The sequence below is a fragment of the Tupaia chinensis genome, unplaced genomic scaffold, assembly GCF_000334495.1.
Source record: "Tupaia chinensis unplaced genomic scaffold, TupChi_1.0 Scaffold000272_1, whole genome shotgun sequence".
Classification (NCBI taxonomy): Eukaryota; Metazoa; Chordata; class Mammalia; order Scandentia; family Tupaiidae; genus Tupaia; species Tupaia belangeri.
Window position 1 is genome coordinate 436,395 of NW_006159754.1, and position 15,283 is coordinate 451,677.

The following is a 15,283-nucleotide window of genomic DNA, read 5'->3' on the forward strand; positions in this document are numbered from 1 at the left end:
TTCCTGCTACCTCTTAAATACTGCCAGTCCTTAGTCACCGGGTGGATGAGGTACTTTGCTTTCATTGGTCCTGAGTGTGGTTGGGGAGGGAGGGGAGGAGGTAAGGAGAACATCCCGCCCTCCAGATGAAAGCCTTGGAACAAGCGAAACCAGGGGCAGGACGTGAGAAACAGCCTCAGTCACAGGCCACAGAGAACATGATTAATCCTCAACAAGGAATCCACTGTGTAGCTCCTTTCCAGGATGAAGAATCGACAGGACAGTCTAACACAACTTTCCAGTAACTGCCAGTGTCCAGTGTCATGATCCAGGCTGTGCGAGACAGTGGCTGTGCCCCGCGCTGTGCAGCTGTGCAGCTGTCTCAGGTAGCGGCCAGCCTGAGGGCTGTGCTCACTTCTCCCTCGCCTCTCATTTCCTTTGCGACCTGGGGCAAATATCCTGAGCTCTAGTTCGTTTCCTTGGCTGTTAAAGGCAAAGCTATCAGTCACAGATTTGAGGAGGATATTGGGAAAGTTCCAGAGCAGCTTTTTTCCTCTGCCCAGGCAGGTTCTGCAGGACCCGGTGGACAACTGCCTGGACAACTGCCTCCAAGACACACCTGCGCCACAACAAAGGTAGCATCAGTCAACAAAAGGCTGGGAGGTTTTTTTGGATCCTGAATACCGTCAGGCAAAGCAATGCCAGGAAGAGCCGGGGAAAGTCTGGAGCATGGGGCAAGGATACAAGGAGGAAGATGAGGAGGAAGAGAAGGAAGGAAAAAATAAGAGGGAGGGGAGGAGGGTGAGCAGAAGGGTGTATGGGAAGGGGAGAGAGAGGAGAAGGAAAGTGGAGGGGAGGGGAAGAGGAAGGGAGAGAGGGACATGGTAAAGCATTAGGAAACTGGGTTGAGAGCGACTAGAAGAGTCAGACCATCTGATTGGGGCACAGAGGTGGACAGGTGGTCTACCAATTAGAAGGGGTGTTAGACTGTCTAGCGTGGTGACCTTGCAGGAGGGCTGGACACTGAATCAATTTAGCCCTTGAATAGCAGGTTGCACCGGCCAACTGGATCCAGGAGGGGCAGAGGGATTATGTGGCCAGGTGGCCCATCTCTAGGACAGGAGGAAGAGTACAGAAAAGAGGAAGAAGGCCAGGTCGGGAGTTGTTAGTTCTGAAGAGAACGGCGAGAAAGGCTGGTGATCCAGAGCCAGAATCCGAATGATTTGGCCCAAAACTCAAGGCCAGTTTAAGGAGGTCTGCTGGGCTTAGTGATATGGGAGGAGAGCCCAAGAGGAAGTGTCTGAGCACACTGACGGAGGGTGAGCCATGGTCTCACATAGCCCCAGGCAATGAATCAGTGGACAACAGCATGCAGACCAGGAGCCCACCTGCACAGGTACAGTCAGGCAAGTCACCAGGGGAGCATCACTCCATCACTACCCTGTGCTCACGTGCCCTCTACCTGACTGTGAGGCCTGCTTAAAGGCCGACTTCCACAGGTGGCAGGGCCTGGGGTAGCCAAACAAGTGAGTCCTGGGTCCTTCGCTGAAAACTCATCACTCTAATCCTTCACTCTACTGATCTATTCCACTGGAGCCAGAATTGGGGCAAATGACCCCTGATGGCTTTGTCCCCAAGCGCTTAAACCCCTTCCATCTTCTCTCCCTGCTCCCCATAGTCAGCAGGACAGAGAGAAGAACATGAAGCACTTAGAAAGAGCAAGTCTGGAGTGAGCCCCCATTCTGTGGTTTCCAGCTGTGGACTCAGTCTTGCACTCTGTATCCTGGTCAGTAGGACAAGGGACAGGCCCAGATCAGTGATGCTTAACAAGTTTTGAGAACATTTTAATGATACAGGCCCTCTCCCCAGAAAAGGAAATATGTGAACATCAATCTTTTTCCTTCTATTTCTAGAGGTGCAGACTCCCTGCACTCCATTAGTGGATCCTCCTCCACATTTCTCACGACGTGGCCTGTCTGGGGACCACTTGCATCATCCATGTGAATTTGGAGTCCACCTTCAACATAATGAACGGTCATTTCTAGTCTGCATTTTTTGCAAACACTCTAAATAGGACTTTTAGGTTTGGACTGGTGGACAGCCCTGAGTATGAGATGTTCTCTGAAGTCACTTAGTTCTAGCTAACACACAGTAGGTATGCAAATTATGGGGAACGCATTGCAGTTTGGTTTTGAGGTTTTTGTCATAGGACATGTGCTCATCGAAGAGCACAGATAGAGGGAAAATGAGAAATCACCTCCTGACGGGGGGGATGGCCACACCACAGTCCCTTCTCTTCCATTCTCCTCTCGGGATTTTGGCCATGCATGCACATGCGCCAGTGTGATTCTCAAGCCACTGGGTCCAGGGCTCGAACCATGGTGGGCCATGTGAGAGTCTAATGCTTTAACCATCACACCACTTGCTGGCCCCCACACTGCAGTTTTAAGGTTCAGTGTAAGGCACTTTTGGACTTGAACTGATGGATTTCTCTTGTAGTAGAAGAAATGGCCGTCATTCCTGCCATGTGCTATAGCATCTGCTGCTTCTGTCCCTCAAAAGATCACCTAACCCCTACAGAAGCAGTGCTTTTCTGGTTTGGGCTCCTGGTTTCAGACTAGATGTGCTTTTTTGAACAATTTCTTTAGCCACTTGGCTGTGGCCCTGCCCAGAGATTGTCCAAGAGATGATCCTGGCCTTTCTCCTGGTTCTCTTTCCTGTGCAGGGCTGCCATCCTCACTGACGCTTTTGGGGTCTCAGTCTATTCCCCAAGCCCTGCCCTGGCCTTACCCCACCTCTACCTCACAGTCTTTCTTTCCCTTCTAGGTGTTATCTTCTCCCAGGACCCTACGCCGCATGTCTGCTCACCCATCACCTGCTCCAGAGGCCCCCTCTGAAGACCTATCTAGCGATGCTACCTCCTCCAGTTACTCTCCATCACATCACTCTATTCTAGTACCCGAACCGAACCGATCATCCCCTGAACTTATTCTGCGTGTGTTCATGTGTTCCTTTTTCTTTCTTTCTTTCTTTCTTTTTTTTTTTTTTTTTGTAGAGGTTTTTGCTATCGGGCATGCGCGCTCACCAGACAGACAGAGAGAGACAGAGAGACAAAAAGCGAGAAATCTCTCCGTGGGGGGATGGCCATGCCGCAATCCCTTCTCCTCCATTCTCCTCTCAGGATCTTGGGCACGCACACACACACACGCCCGGCATGAGTTTAAGCCACTGGGTCCAGGATTCAAACCATGGTCAACTACATGGGAGTCCAGCGACATAGTCACTATGCTAACTGCTGGTCTCCACGTGTTCCTTTTTCTATTGTCTGTCTCTCCTGCCCTTCCCTACTGAGTGCAAGGACCTTTCTGCCTTCCCCACCATTGTTTTCCCAGTGCCTGGAATAATATCTGGTGCATAATCGGTACTCAGTAAACATCGTTGGATAGTTTGCAAATAAATACATGAATCAATAGTTCTTAGTCTCTTCTACTGAGATGGTACTCTAGTCCTTCCACCCTCAATTCTGTTACGTATCTCTGAGTCCCAGGTTCTCATCAAAATGCCCTCACCGCGATTCGTCACACCATTGCTTCCAGAATCTACCACTGCAAGGCTATTTGACTTAGGGCAAGTTATTAACTATTCTCTATGTCAGTTTCTATCGTTCATTCACTCGCCAATGTTTATTGAGCCCCTACTTTGTCTCCTAAGTGCCAGAGACTTAGTACAGTAAACCAAACCAAAGCAAAAACATTCCTGTCCTTAAGGAGTGTCCATTCTGTTGAAAGAGAGAGATACATAAAAAAGAATAAGTAAAGTGCAGAGTGTGTTAGATGGTGATAAATGCAGAAAAGGAGAAAAGGTGTGGGAGGAGGAGACCTTCCTGAGAAGGCCTCTCGGAGACAGAGTAATGATAGAAGCTACTCCACAGGGCTGTGATACGCAGAGGTGAGTCAATGTGTATAAAGCTGGGAGCGTCTGGGACTTGCGATCACTCCCGTGCTGTGATTGCTTCCTATCTTCATCAGCTCATTCTCTCAGGCAAGACGCCTCTACTCCATCTAACGAGTCATGGCAGTTACCTTTCTGGGATTCCATGACTCCAATATATATGGGATTCTTTTGTTAACTTTCCTAACTGATTTGAAAATATCAGAGTTCCCACAGTTAAAGCAAGAAGTCACTTCGAACTCCTTCGGCCCCTCTGAAATCACCCTGAATCCAAGCATAGCTTTGGAAATAAAGCAATTTTTACTGCATCACAGAACTGCACAACCCAACACTGGGCACTGGTTCTCAGCCCATGTGTTGAATATGCTGTCTCTGGACAGAAAAGCTAGAAAAACTAGTTTCTGCCCCAGTTCACCCCACTTCAGCTTCATCTCCTAGCAGAACTCGTCACTCTGCCATAATACCTTCTGTCACTTTCCTGTCTGCCTCCACCCCCAGACCGGCTCATGACTCCCGCTTGGCCCCTGACCTCAACACGCCCACATAGCAGCACCGAATATGAGGTGCTGAAGTCCCAGAGAGCAGGGCCCTTCTATTTTCCTCGGTGTTAGCACATCAAGTACCACAGCGAGTCGTTGCTCAATAGATCTTTGCCAAATTTTGTTCAGATGAATCAGGAAGTTGCATTCGTTGAGTTTTAAAGTTATTTCATTTTAAGCAAAGTCAAAATGTCTAAGAAATTAGGCAAAGTGAACATTTATTATACTTAATTTGAAACAATTTCCCATTTTACCCATCATTCACATAAACAGCTGGTATATGCTTATGCTTAGCTCTCCTAACCATCCGTGGACAGAATGTGGCTTTGAGAACAATTCCAGGAAAACTCCTTTGGGTAATGTTCAGTGGATTAGCATAGGTTTTCATGTTTTAAGAAACCTCCGTAGAATGAATGGCCCAATTCCCACTCTCCCATGGAATCATTATAAGCATTTTATAGTTAAGCTCACAGGGGTTAAGAACTCTTCCTGTGGTCATCTAATTGGCAGTGAAACTGGGTTACCTTTAAGAATTAACATCAGGGACCAGCAGTTGGTACAATGGCTATGTCGCTGAACTCCCATGTAGTTGACCATAGTTCGAGTCCCAGACCCGGTGACTTAAACTCACGCTGGGTGCATGTGCGTGCGTGCCCAAGATCCCAAGAGGAGAATGGAGAAGGGATTGCGGCATGGCCATCCCCCCTGGGGGATGATTTCTCACTTTCTGTCTCTGTCTCTCTCACAAGCGTGCATGCCCTGTAGCAGAAAACCTCTCCAAAAAAAAAAAAAGAACCAACATCAATAGTTTGTGAGTCTATGAAGTTGTGGGATTGTAGGAAGATTCTAATTCAGATCTCTTTCTTCCTAGTTGTATTATTCTACATGTATGTCCTCTTCCTTGTTGAAAGGCTCTGGTTTCTTACTCAGGTGGACGTGACGAAGACAATGATTCGGATGCAGGAAGATACTCGGGTTCACTACATCCTTTTGACTGTTGGCAGTAGAAGCCAGCTCAGCTGCCTAAACAGAAGGGCGTAATTATGAACTCCAAAGGTGGAGGGGCACATGGGATGATGGGACTCAGGGACAAGGGGAACAAAATTCCACAGGAAATCCAGATGAGCTGCTAACTCTCCATCTCCTATCTTTGTCTCTTACTACCCAAAGCTTTATTCTTCTTCTGCAGACACTGCTTAGTGTTTTCTCTGCTCAGTTCATACAAAAGAATATGGCTCTTGGTGATTTCAAGTTTAAACTTTTTTAGTTCAAGAGATTCATTTCAAGCCCAGATTCTGAGGGAAGGAGCTGCTTTTTGTTTATTTGTTTGTTTTCTCTATAGGGCACGTGCACTCGCCAGACAGACAGAGAGAGAGACAGAAAGTGAGAAATCACCCCCCAGGGGGGATGGCCACGCCGCAATCCCTTCTCCTGCATTCTCCTCTCGGGATCTTGGGCACGCACGCACACGCGCCCGGTGTGAGTTTTAAGCCACCGGGTCCAGGACGCGAACCGCAGTTGACTACATGGAAGCCCAGCAACATAGCCATTATGCTAACTGCTGGTCCTGGAAGGAGCTGCTTTTGATGGCACTGGGATAAGGACCCACACCTGTGCAACCTGCAGAAACATGGCCATCAGGAGCCATCTCTACAACCATGTACATGGAGGAGTAGGCACGTGATTAAGAGTTGTGTGGAATGTGGCTGGGACTCCAATTGCTTCCTTTGTCTGAAACTAACCACAGTAAGGGACATAGAGGGAAGGTGCAATGTTCAGTCATCTTCTGCACAACCTCTTGGCCTTCCCCCTCACTTTAGGCTGTAGGTCAACTTATTCTTGGGTTAAAAATTGGGCCAGCCCATGGCATAGTGATTAAGGTGGCTGACTCCTACATGGTCCACTGCACAGTTTGAATCCCAGACACAGTGGCTTAAGAAACATGCAAGGCATGTGTGTGTGTGTGTGTGTGTGTGTGTGTGTGTGTGCATGCTCAATATCCAGGAAGAAGGGAGAAATGGAGGAGAAAGAATTGTGGCATAACTATGCCATGGAGCAGGTGGGGGGAGGATTTCTCACTTTCCTCTTTCTCTCTCTCTCTTCTCCCTGTCTGTCTTCAACAAGTGCACACATCCTTGGGCATATTAAATTTTTTTTAAAAGCATCTTAGCCCAAGATTAAACCAGAGTTCATCTTTACCCTCATACCCTTACTCCTTGATTCCCCCATCCTATCGGGTAGTTTTGGTTCAACTTCTCACAGTAGCGTCTTGTCATGTGACTTATCAAGCCAGGGCCTCAGCTGCCATTTTTAGACAAGACACCGCTTGGGAGGAGGCCTGCTCCACATCTTGAAGCTCAAGGTGTGGACTGGGTCTCCCCTCCTGGGGCCGATCTGATGTCCCACTGGGTGGAAGAGCTGAGGGCGTCCAGAAGACAACTAGTGCACAGATACTTGAAGGACTCTTGTTTTCTGATTTGAGAATCATTTGCTTGAGTTTTTGATAGCGCCTGGCAGGTGAGATGTGGAGGGCTTCAAAGACTCTCGTTCAACAGAGAATTACAGTTTTCTAAAACTACACATGCTGATTCAGCTCAAGGGGAATCAGTTTCTGAATGTGGATCCAGGATCCTCCAAATGATTCTAGTGCACAGTCAGAGTTGAAGTCTACTGAAATAGATGATCTGACTTTCCAGTTTTATAAATGAGGCTAGCAAAGTCCAGAGGAGTTCATTTTTGTTCAGAAGAAAACCTGGGACCAGCAGTTGGCGTAATGGCTATGTCACTGGACTCCCATGTAGCCAACCATGGTTCAAGTCCCGTACCCAGTGGCTTAAACTTATGCCAGGTGCATGTGCATATGTGGTCAAGATCCTGAGAGGACAATGAAGGAGAAGCGATGGCAGCGTGGTCATCCCCCTGGGGGGGGGTGATTTCTCGCTTTCTGTCTCTCTGTCTCTCTCTTTCTGGCGAGTGCATGTGCCCTATAGCAAAAACGTCTCCAAAAAAAAGAAAAGAAAAGAAAATCCAAAAGTTAAACTAGAACAAACTTTAAAATAATAAAATGAATGAATTAATCTATTTGTGCATTTTTTTTCTTTTTTTTTTCTTTTGGAGAGGTTTTTTTCACTGTAGGGCACGTGCTTTCACCAGACAGACAGAGAGAGACATAGAGACAGAAAGCGAGAAATCACCCCCAGGGGGGATGGTCACGCCACAATCCCTTCTCTTCCATTCTCCTCTCGGGATCTTGGGCACGCACGCACACGTGCCCGGCGTGAGTTTTTAAACCACCGGGTCCAGGACGCGAACCGCGGTCGACTTCATGGGAGTCCAGCGACATAGCCATTATGCTAACTGCTGATTCCCTATTTGTGCATTTTTAATCTGGACAATCAGGGTTTCTCTAGTGAGGAGGGAAGCAGCCCCCCAACTCCCCACTCCTCCCTCGAACTGTGGGAGATGGACCTGCCTGAGAAAAGTGGGCCGTCTCTCCCTGCTGACTCACTTCTAGATCATCGCTGCCTGTGGGAAGGACGGGAAAAACTGTCTAGGGAAATACATACTTAGTATCTGTGTATTTAGAGGAAGAGGGAGTGGAGCAGGAGAGGAACAATTAAATTGTACGCACGTGCCAATCACTCCCCTGCTGTCAGTAGACTTCACAGTCCCCCAGGGAAGGCTGTTACAGGTGAGGAAACCACGGCTCATGGGGACCAAAGTCACAAGGCTAGTGAGTGGGATGGTCTTGTTCCTCTTACTCAGATTCCCTGACTCAGGAGCCATACACTCTACCTTCCTTCACGCATTCAGCTTATCTTTACTGCCTCACAACGCCCTCTCCAGTGGGAAACGTTGACCGGATTGAGGCTCTTCTTCTTTAGCATTTCTGAATAGCATAATTTCAAGACATTAATCACTTGGGTACTATTTTTTTTCTAGAGGGTATGTGTGCTTGCCTGAGACAGAGAGAGATGGAAAAGAGAAAGCACACCCCCCAGTAGGGCCTGGTCAGCTGCAATCCCTTCTCTTCCATTTCTCCCTACATTAGGGATTTGGGGTACACACACACACACACATGCCCAGCATGTTTTTCGAGCCACTGAGTCCTGGAATTGAACTGCATGGTAGATCATGTGGGATCCAGCTGTCTTAACCACCAGGTCACAGAGTTGGCCCACCTGAGTCCTGCTTAAAAAAAAAAAAAAAAAAAAAAAAAGGAAATTACTACAGGGCATGTGCACTCACCGGAGAGAGTGAGTGAGCAAGAGAGAAAGCACCCCCCAGTGGGATGACCACACAGCAATCTTTTCTCCTCCATTCTCCTCTTGGGTCCCTGGCGCACATACACACTTGCCTACGGTCTCTTTCAAGTTCCCGGGTTGGATACCCCAACCCTCAGTTGGCCAGGCAGAATGCAGTAATTCCAACCACCATGTCATCTGGCTGGCCCTGGGTCCTACTTTACTGAGAGAACTGATTTAGGTTAACCTACTGTTTTTCAAATAAGAAGACATTCCACTCATGCGGGCTGAACTGTCGGCAGAACTCTGGCAATAGCACAGTGCAAGGGTGCAGCCCTGTGCGAGAAACTTGGCCTTATTGTGGCAAAATACAACAGAACTGTCAACAAACGAGAAACGTGCACAATCAAATGTTTACAATAGTAATTTTATCTAGATTCTGAATAGAAGAAAAATAATGAAACATATTTTCACTTGTTTTGCCCTCCTCTGACTTGCAAAAAGGATGTTCCCACCTGTTTTTTCTTTTTTTTTGACCTGACATAAAAATATGCTTGCTTGTCTTTTTTGCTGAATTTTTTGGCTTTCGTGCCATTTAAAGTGGGGCTTCTATCAGCTGGGAATTGAGGTGCCACAGCATGAGAAGTGAAAGTGGCTGGCTCAGAGCTCATTTTTCAACACTACTTTCTAGGGATTCCTAGTGAGGACTCTCTTCCTTTTTTTTTTTTTTTTTTTTTTTTTTTTCATTCTGGATAAAAACTTTCCTACTGTACATTCGTTAGTCATTTCTATGACTTCAACACTCTCGGAGGCTTAGATTGGAGGATCGGGATAAGGCAAGGTGAGCAATCTCCGAGTAATCATTCCAAGTTGGTGAGTTAAGATTGCACATAGACCTTAGTCTCTCCACTCTCAGTCAAACTGGTTTTCGTGGCTGTTTAACTCCAACATGGCAAATTTCCCACTGATACTGCATGAGCGAAAACTCAGGTTACTGTTGATTTTGCCCTAGGGAATTTTACCAAGAATGACCTTACGGCAGTTGAGACTTGGAGTTTATGTGTGTTTGTATGTTTGTTAGAGACAGACCAAGGAAATGTGGCAGACTTGAATGTCTACAAGGCTCGATCCTGGCCAAGGTAGATGGTTGACCCTCCTTCCCATCCCTTTTCACAGTCTCTGCCTGGCATTGATATGGGAGAGCTGAAGTGAGAACAAGCACTACCCTAGCGTCTAGTGTAAACACCATGCCTCAGGTTTCCTCCCCCCAAAGGGAGTCTAATTCTAACCAGCTGAATCACCTCATGACGACTCCCTTCATTGTGTCTGGTTACGAAAACACAATCTCCTACTATGGCAACTCTAATGGGAAATCCATTCCACGTTCAGGTTAAACCGTTACCCTGGCCTGTTTCAAATGACTAGAAGATTCCACAGGGAGATGAGTTTTCAATAATGCTTTCACCATGATTTGGAAATTCCTTTTTCAGACCTGGAAGATGAGGAAAATTTAAGCAAGATTGCAAATGAACTGAGACATAAAAATAGGAAACATGAGCCAGTTAGTGGCACAGTGGTTAAAGCAGCTGGATCCTTCCAGGCTCTCGGTGCTGTTCGAGTTCCAGACCCAGTGTCTTAAAAAAACAGGCCAGCTGCATGTTCATGTGTGCCCAAAATCCCAAGAAGAGAATGGACAAGAAAGGATTGCAGTGTGGTCATCCCTCCTGGGGCTGCCTTTTCACTTTCTCTCTCTTTCTCTGTCTCTCATGAGTGCATGTATCCTCTAGCAAAAAAAAAAAAAAAAAGGAACATAAAAATTATCTGGAATATTTACCATGCATGTATTCCTTACCCAGCAGGAACCATAAACTTCTTTGATAAGACCCTTCAAAATAGCCTGCCCAAGAGTAATGAGCTCAGGGATTTGGGATGGTTGGCAAGAAGGTATTACTGCATGCAAGCTTGGCATGGAATCCCAAGGAGACGGAGCCCTCGCATCGCCTACTGCAGATCGACTCTGACAGCTCTCACTCCCCCTCACAAGAACACCAAGGGAGAAGGATGATGGCAAGCCCTCATCCTGCTTGACCTCCTCCTCCTCCATTCCCTGCGGTCTTTTCAATTGGTCCTGGTGTCTTCTGTGATGACTTGATGTTTTCACGCATCAGCGTCCCATCTAGGTTTGACATCAGGCCTGTGTGAGTTTCTTTCTTCTTCTTCTTTTTTTTTTTTAATCAAGAAAAACACATAACCAAGTGTAAAGCATATTTTTTTCCCTCCAGAATTACATATGGGACATTTTGCAGGGATATCTTCTATACACTGAAGTGACATGATCTTGGGTTGAACCCTGGACCGGGGGGAAACTTGCTATTAAGAACATTATTGAGACAATACTAGGAATATGGGTTAGATAATAACACTGTGTAAAGGTTGAATTTCCTGATTTTGATAATTAAATCATGGTTATATAGCAAATGAGTGAAAAATGAAAAGTGAATATGGCAAGATATGAATAATTTGTGAATCTGGCTAAAGGATGTATAGGAAGCTTACAACTTTTCAGTTAAGTTTGAAATTATTTCAAAATAAAAAGATAAAATAGGGACCAGCAGTTGGTGTAATGGCTATGTTGCTGAACTATCATGTAGTTGACCATGGTTCAAGTCCCGGAACCCAGTGGCTTAAACTCACGCCAGGCATGTGTGTGTGCGTGCCCAAGATCCTGAGAGGAGAATGGAGGAGAAGGGATTACGATGTGGCCATCCCCCCTGGGGGGTGATTTCTCCCTTTTTGTCTCTCTCTCTCTCTGTCTTTCTGGCAAGCACACGTGTCCTATAGCAAAAACCTCTCCAAAAAAGAAAAAAGATAATATAAAACATTTTCATGTTAGGTTTTACCTTTAAAATTGGACTAGAAATAATTCAGAGAGCTCTTTCACTCATTTGGGAACTCCAGGGACTTGGGGACCCTTGACATATAGGACACTCACTGTCAGTGTCTCATACACATAAAGAGCATAAATGATACTTAATCTTTTATCACTTTATAGAGGTTTGGTGTGTCGTTAGGAATTTGAGGTAAAAACTCGCCCTTTGTGACTAATTCTTACGTGTTGTTTACCTAGGAGCAATAACCTTTGGCTTGGTATGCAGTAAAGCTGGTGCAATGACGTGCTGTGGTCACCTTCCAGCCTGAGGCCTTGCTTCCCCGTCTGCTGAGAGGATGCTGGAAGTGTTAGCCATCTAGAGCTGAGACTCAGAGAGGGACTGCCCGCAGCCCAAGTTATGACCCATCCCTGAGGGGAACCCACTTCTAATGCTTGATGGGGAGGAACACACAAATGGGACAACTCAAAGGCCACTCCAGCTGCAGCGTGCCCTGTAAGATGGGCTGAGGCCACCACCGTAACTGCATCACAGCTCGACTCCTGCTGTCCAGCCTGCTTCTCTCACTCCCTCACTGAATAGGGGCTCATCCCGGGACACTCCCTAGCCAACCCCCATCAGTTCATTTCCACCTAGAATCTGCTTCCCAGGAAAGCCCATCTGTAGTACATGCCTCCTCCAGACCCATCAACCAATCTCCTGAAGCTGTCTACATGCTGTTCCTTCCCATGGCTGTAAACAGGATCATAGCTGGTCCATAAGAAAGCAATTAATTATTTATTTCTGAAAGAGAGAGAGAGAGACAAGCACCCCAAACGAAGTCCTCATACCTCAAAGTCCAGATGCACCCCCAGCTTCTGCCAGAAAGGATTACACACAAGCATGTGTGTACCTGCCATGGACAGGGAGACCTAGAAACCTCAGGATATAAACCTGGGACCCTCCCTTCCAATATGGCTTCAGCATCATGAAGTGTGGCATTGCCACTGTGCCACTATGGCTAGCCAAGAAATAAGAATTTTAGGGACTGACCGGTGGCATGGTGGTTAAAGCTCTGGATTCCTACATGGCCAATTGTAGTTCAAGTCCTGTATCTGATGGCTTACTTCCTCACATTCTCTCTGTCTCTCTCTGTTCAAAGTAAATAATAATAATAAATAAAATAAAGAAATATGAATTTGGGACCAACAGATGGTGTAATGGTTACGTTGCTCAACTCCCATGCAATCTAACTCGGTTAGACTTAGGACCCAGTGGCTTAAAACTCACGCTGGGTACATGGAGGAGGAGGGAATGTGGCGTGGCCATCCCCCTTGAGGGTGATTTATCTCTGTCTGTCTCTGTCTCTCTGGTGAGCACACTCTATAGCAAAAAATCTCTCAGAAAAGAAATAAATAAATAACCTTATAGCATTATGTGAACTATTATACATTAGTAATAATACTTTCTTAATATCATCAATAGCCTTTTGGTATTCAAATTTCTGGTTGTCTTGGCAATGTTATGAAAGGTTTTTCGCTTTGTTTATATACATATACATTTGAATCAAGACCCAAATAACATCTACACTTTATAAAAGAATTATGTATTTAATTTTTTAGTCTTTTTGTTTGTTTTTTGTTTGTTTGTTTTTGGGTTTTTTTTTGGAGAGATTTTCGCTATAGGGTGCGTGCGCTCGCCAGACAGACAGAGAAAGACAGAGAGACAGAAAGCGAGAAATCACCCCCCCAGGAGGGATGGTCACGCCGCAATCCCTTCTCCTCCATTCTCCTCTCAGGATCTTGGGCACATACGCACACGCGCCCAGTGTGAGTTTTAAGCCACCGGGTCCGGGATGCGAACTGCGGTCAACTACGTGGGAGACCAGCGACATAGCCATTACGCTAACTGCTGGTTCCCTCATTTTTAAAAATTCACTATAGGGCATATGAACTCACTAGGGAGAGACAAAGAGAGAAAGAGAGAGTTAAAGTGAGAAAGCAAGCTTCCAGGTCTGGGATTTGAACCACAGGCACCCATGTGGGAGTCCAGCACCCTGACTATTATGCCACCTACTGGTCCCTAAGGTCTACATTTATGATTGGTTAATACATTTCTGAAGGTTCTCCTCCACTTTTTTGTCCCCTTCTCTTTCAGGGTTTTTTTTGTTTGTTTGTTTGTTTGTTTGTTTGTTTGTTTGTTTTGTCTAAGAAAGTTATAGTTTTCCACAGTCTGGAAACCAGGAGTATCACCGTTAGACATTCTTGTCTGTATTTCCTGCAAACTGTGGTTGGATCTGGAGTCTTTGGCAGATTCAGGTTCCTTTTTGTTTTTTTGGCAAGACAGGTTTTTACATGGATTATGCTTTTTCACTAGGAGGCACCTAAAGTCTAGTTGCTTTCCATTTGGAAATGCTCACAGCTGTTAGTGACTAACGCACAGATATAATCATTCATTAGGAGTTACAAAATGGTGTATTTTACCATTCTGCTTTAATTATTAGCTGGACTACATTTTATAAAGAGAATCTTCTCCTTGTCTGTTATTCAGTAACTCAGAGACACGGTTTGTATAAGGGAAGTTAAGACAAATGCTAGATTCTTTCCCTTGATTTTTCAAAATAATGAACTGGCTCCCCATCATTTTCCAAGTGTGACTGATAAAATTTCCCCTTCTTCAGTATTACGGGTTTCATGAGTTCATATGGATTCCAGGCCATGCTGTTACTGACACTCAGGTGGCCTTGACTTCAGTCAGTGGGAGCCTTTTCAAGGTGGTTCCTGTGCCTTTTTGCCACAGCCCAAGTCATCTTTGGAAACTTCCCTGCTCTGTGGTATTACCAGGTTCTGGGCTCCTCTCAGCCATTTCCTGTCCCAGGCCTGTAATCAATCCTTTCTCTTAGAAGTCCTGGTTGTTTTTAGGAGAAAAAGATATTTCAAAACCACAGTATAAGCTCAAGGAGGAGTGACCCATGATTTTGAGACGAGGTAGAATAAAGGATTCTTTTACTATTCTCTGTATACCCCTCTGTATTATCTGAATTTTCATTATGTATATTCATTATTCCATTTTACTTATTGCATATAAATGATATATACATATTAAAAAGTCCAAGTAAAAATTCTGTCCATATCTTTCCCATGCCACTTTTCCTGCCACAGAAAACCACAGTTAACAATTTGTGGTGAGTTCTTCTAAATTCTTAGAGAGAATTGCTGCTGAAATAGAACTGGGCACTTTGTATGCCAGATATAGTTTTGATCTGTTTGGATGGTCAAAGAAACGGAAGGTTGAGGTAAAAATAGAAAAAATAGCAATTTAAATCTTCATTGGGATCAACCAGCGGGGCCTCCATGCTGCCAACTCCAGGGGGTGCTGTTTACATGGCAGTCTCCTTGACGCTGTCTCCTGGTATCTGCTAACAAACCAATAGCAACAGGCAGGAACACACGGTGAAGAAAATGGCTCTTAAATACAGGAGAAGATCCTCACGTGTACTTATAATAAGGTAAATGCAAAATGAACATTATGCCAAAACACTGTCTTTCACTTCTCAGACTGAAAAGATTAGAATGCTCAGTAACATAGTCTCACGCCACACTGGCAGAATCACGATGTTTATCTGGCAATATGGCAGCATGTGTTCAATACTAAGAGTATTTGCAGTTGCTAACTCAAAACACTCCACATAATTTACCCTCTA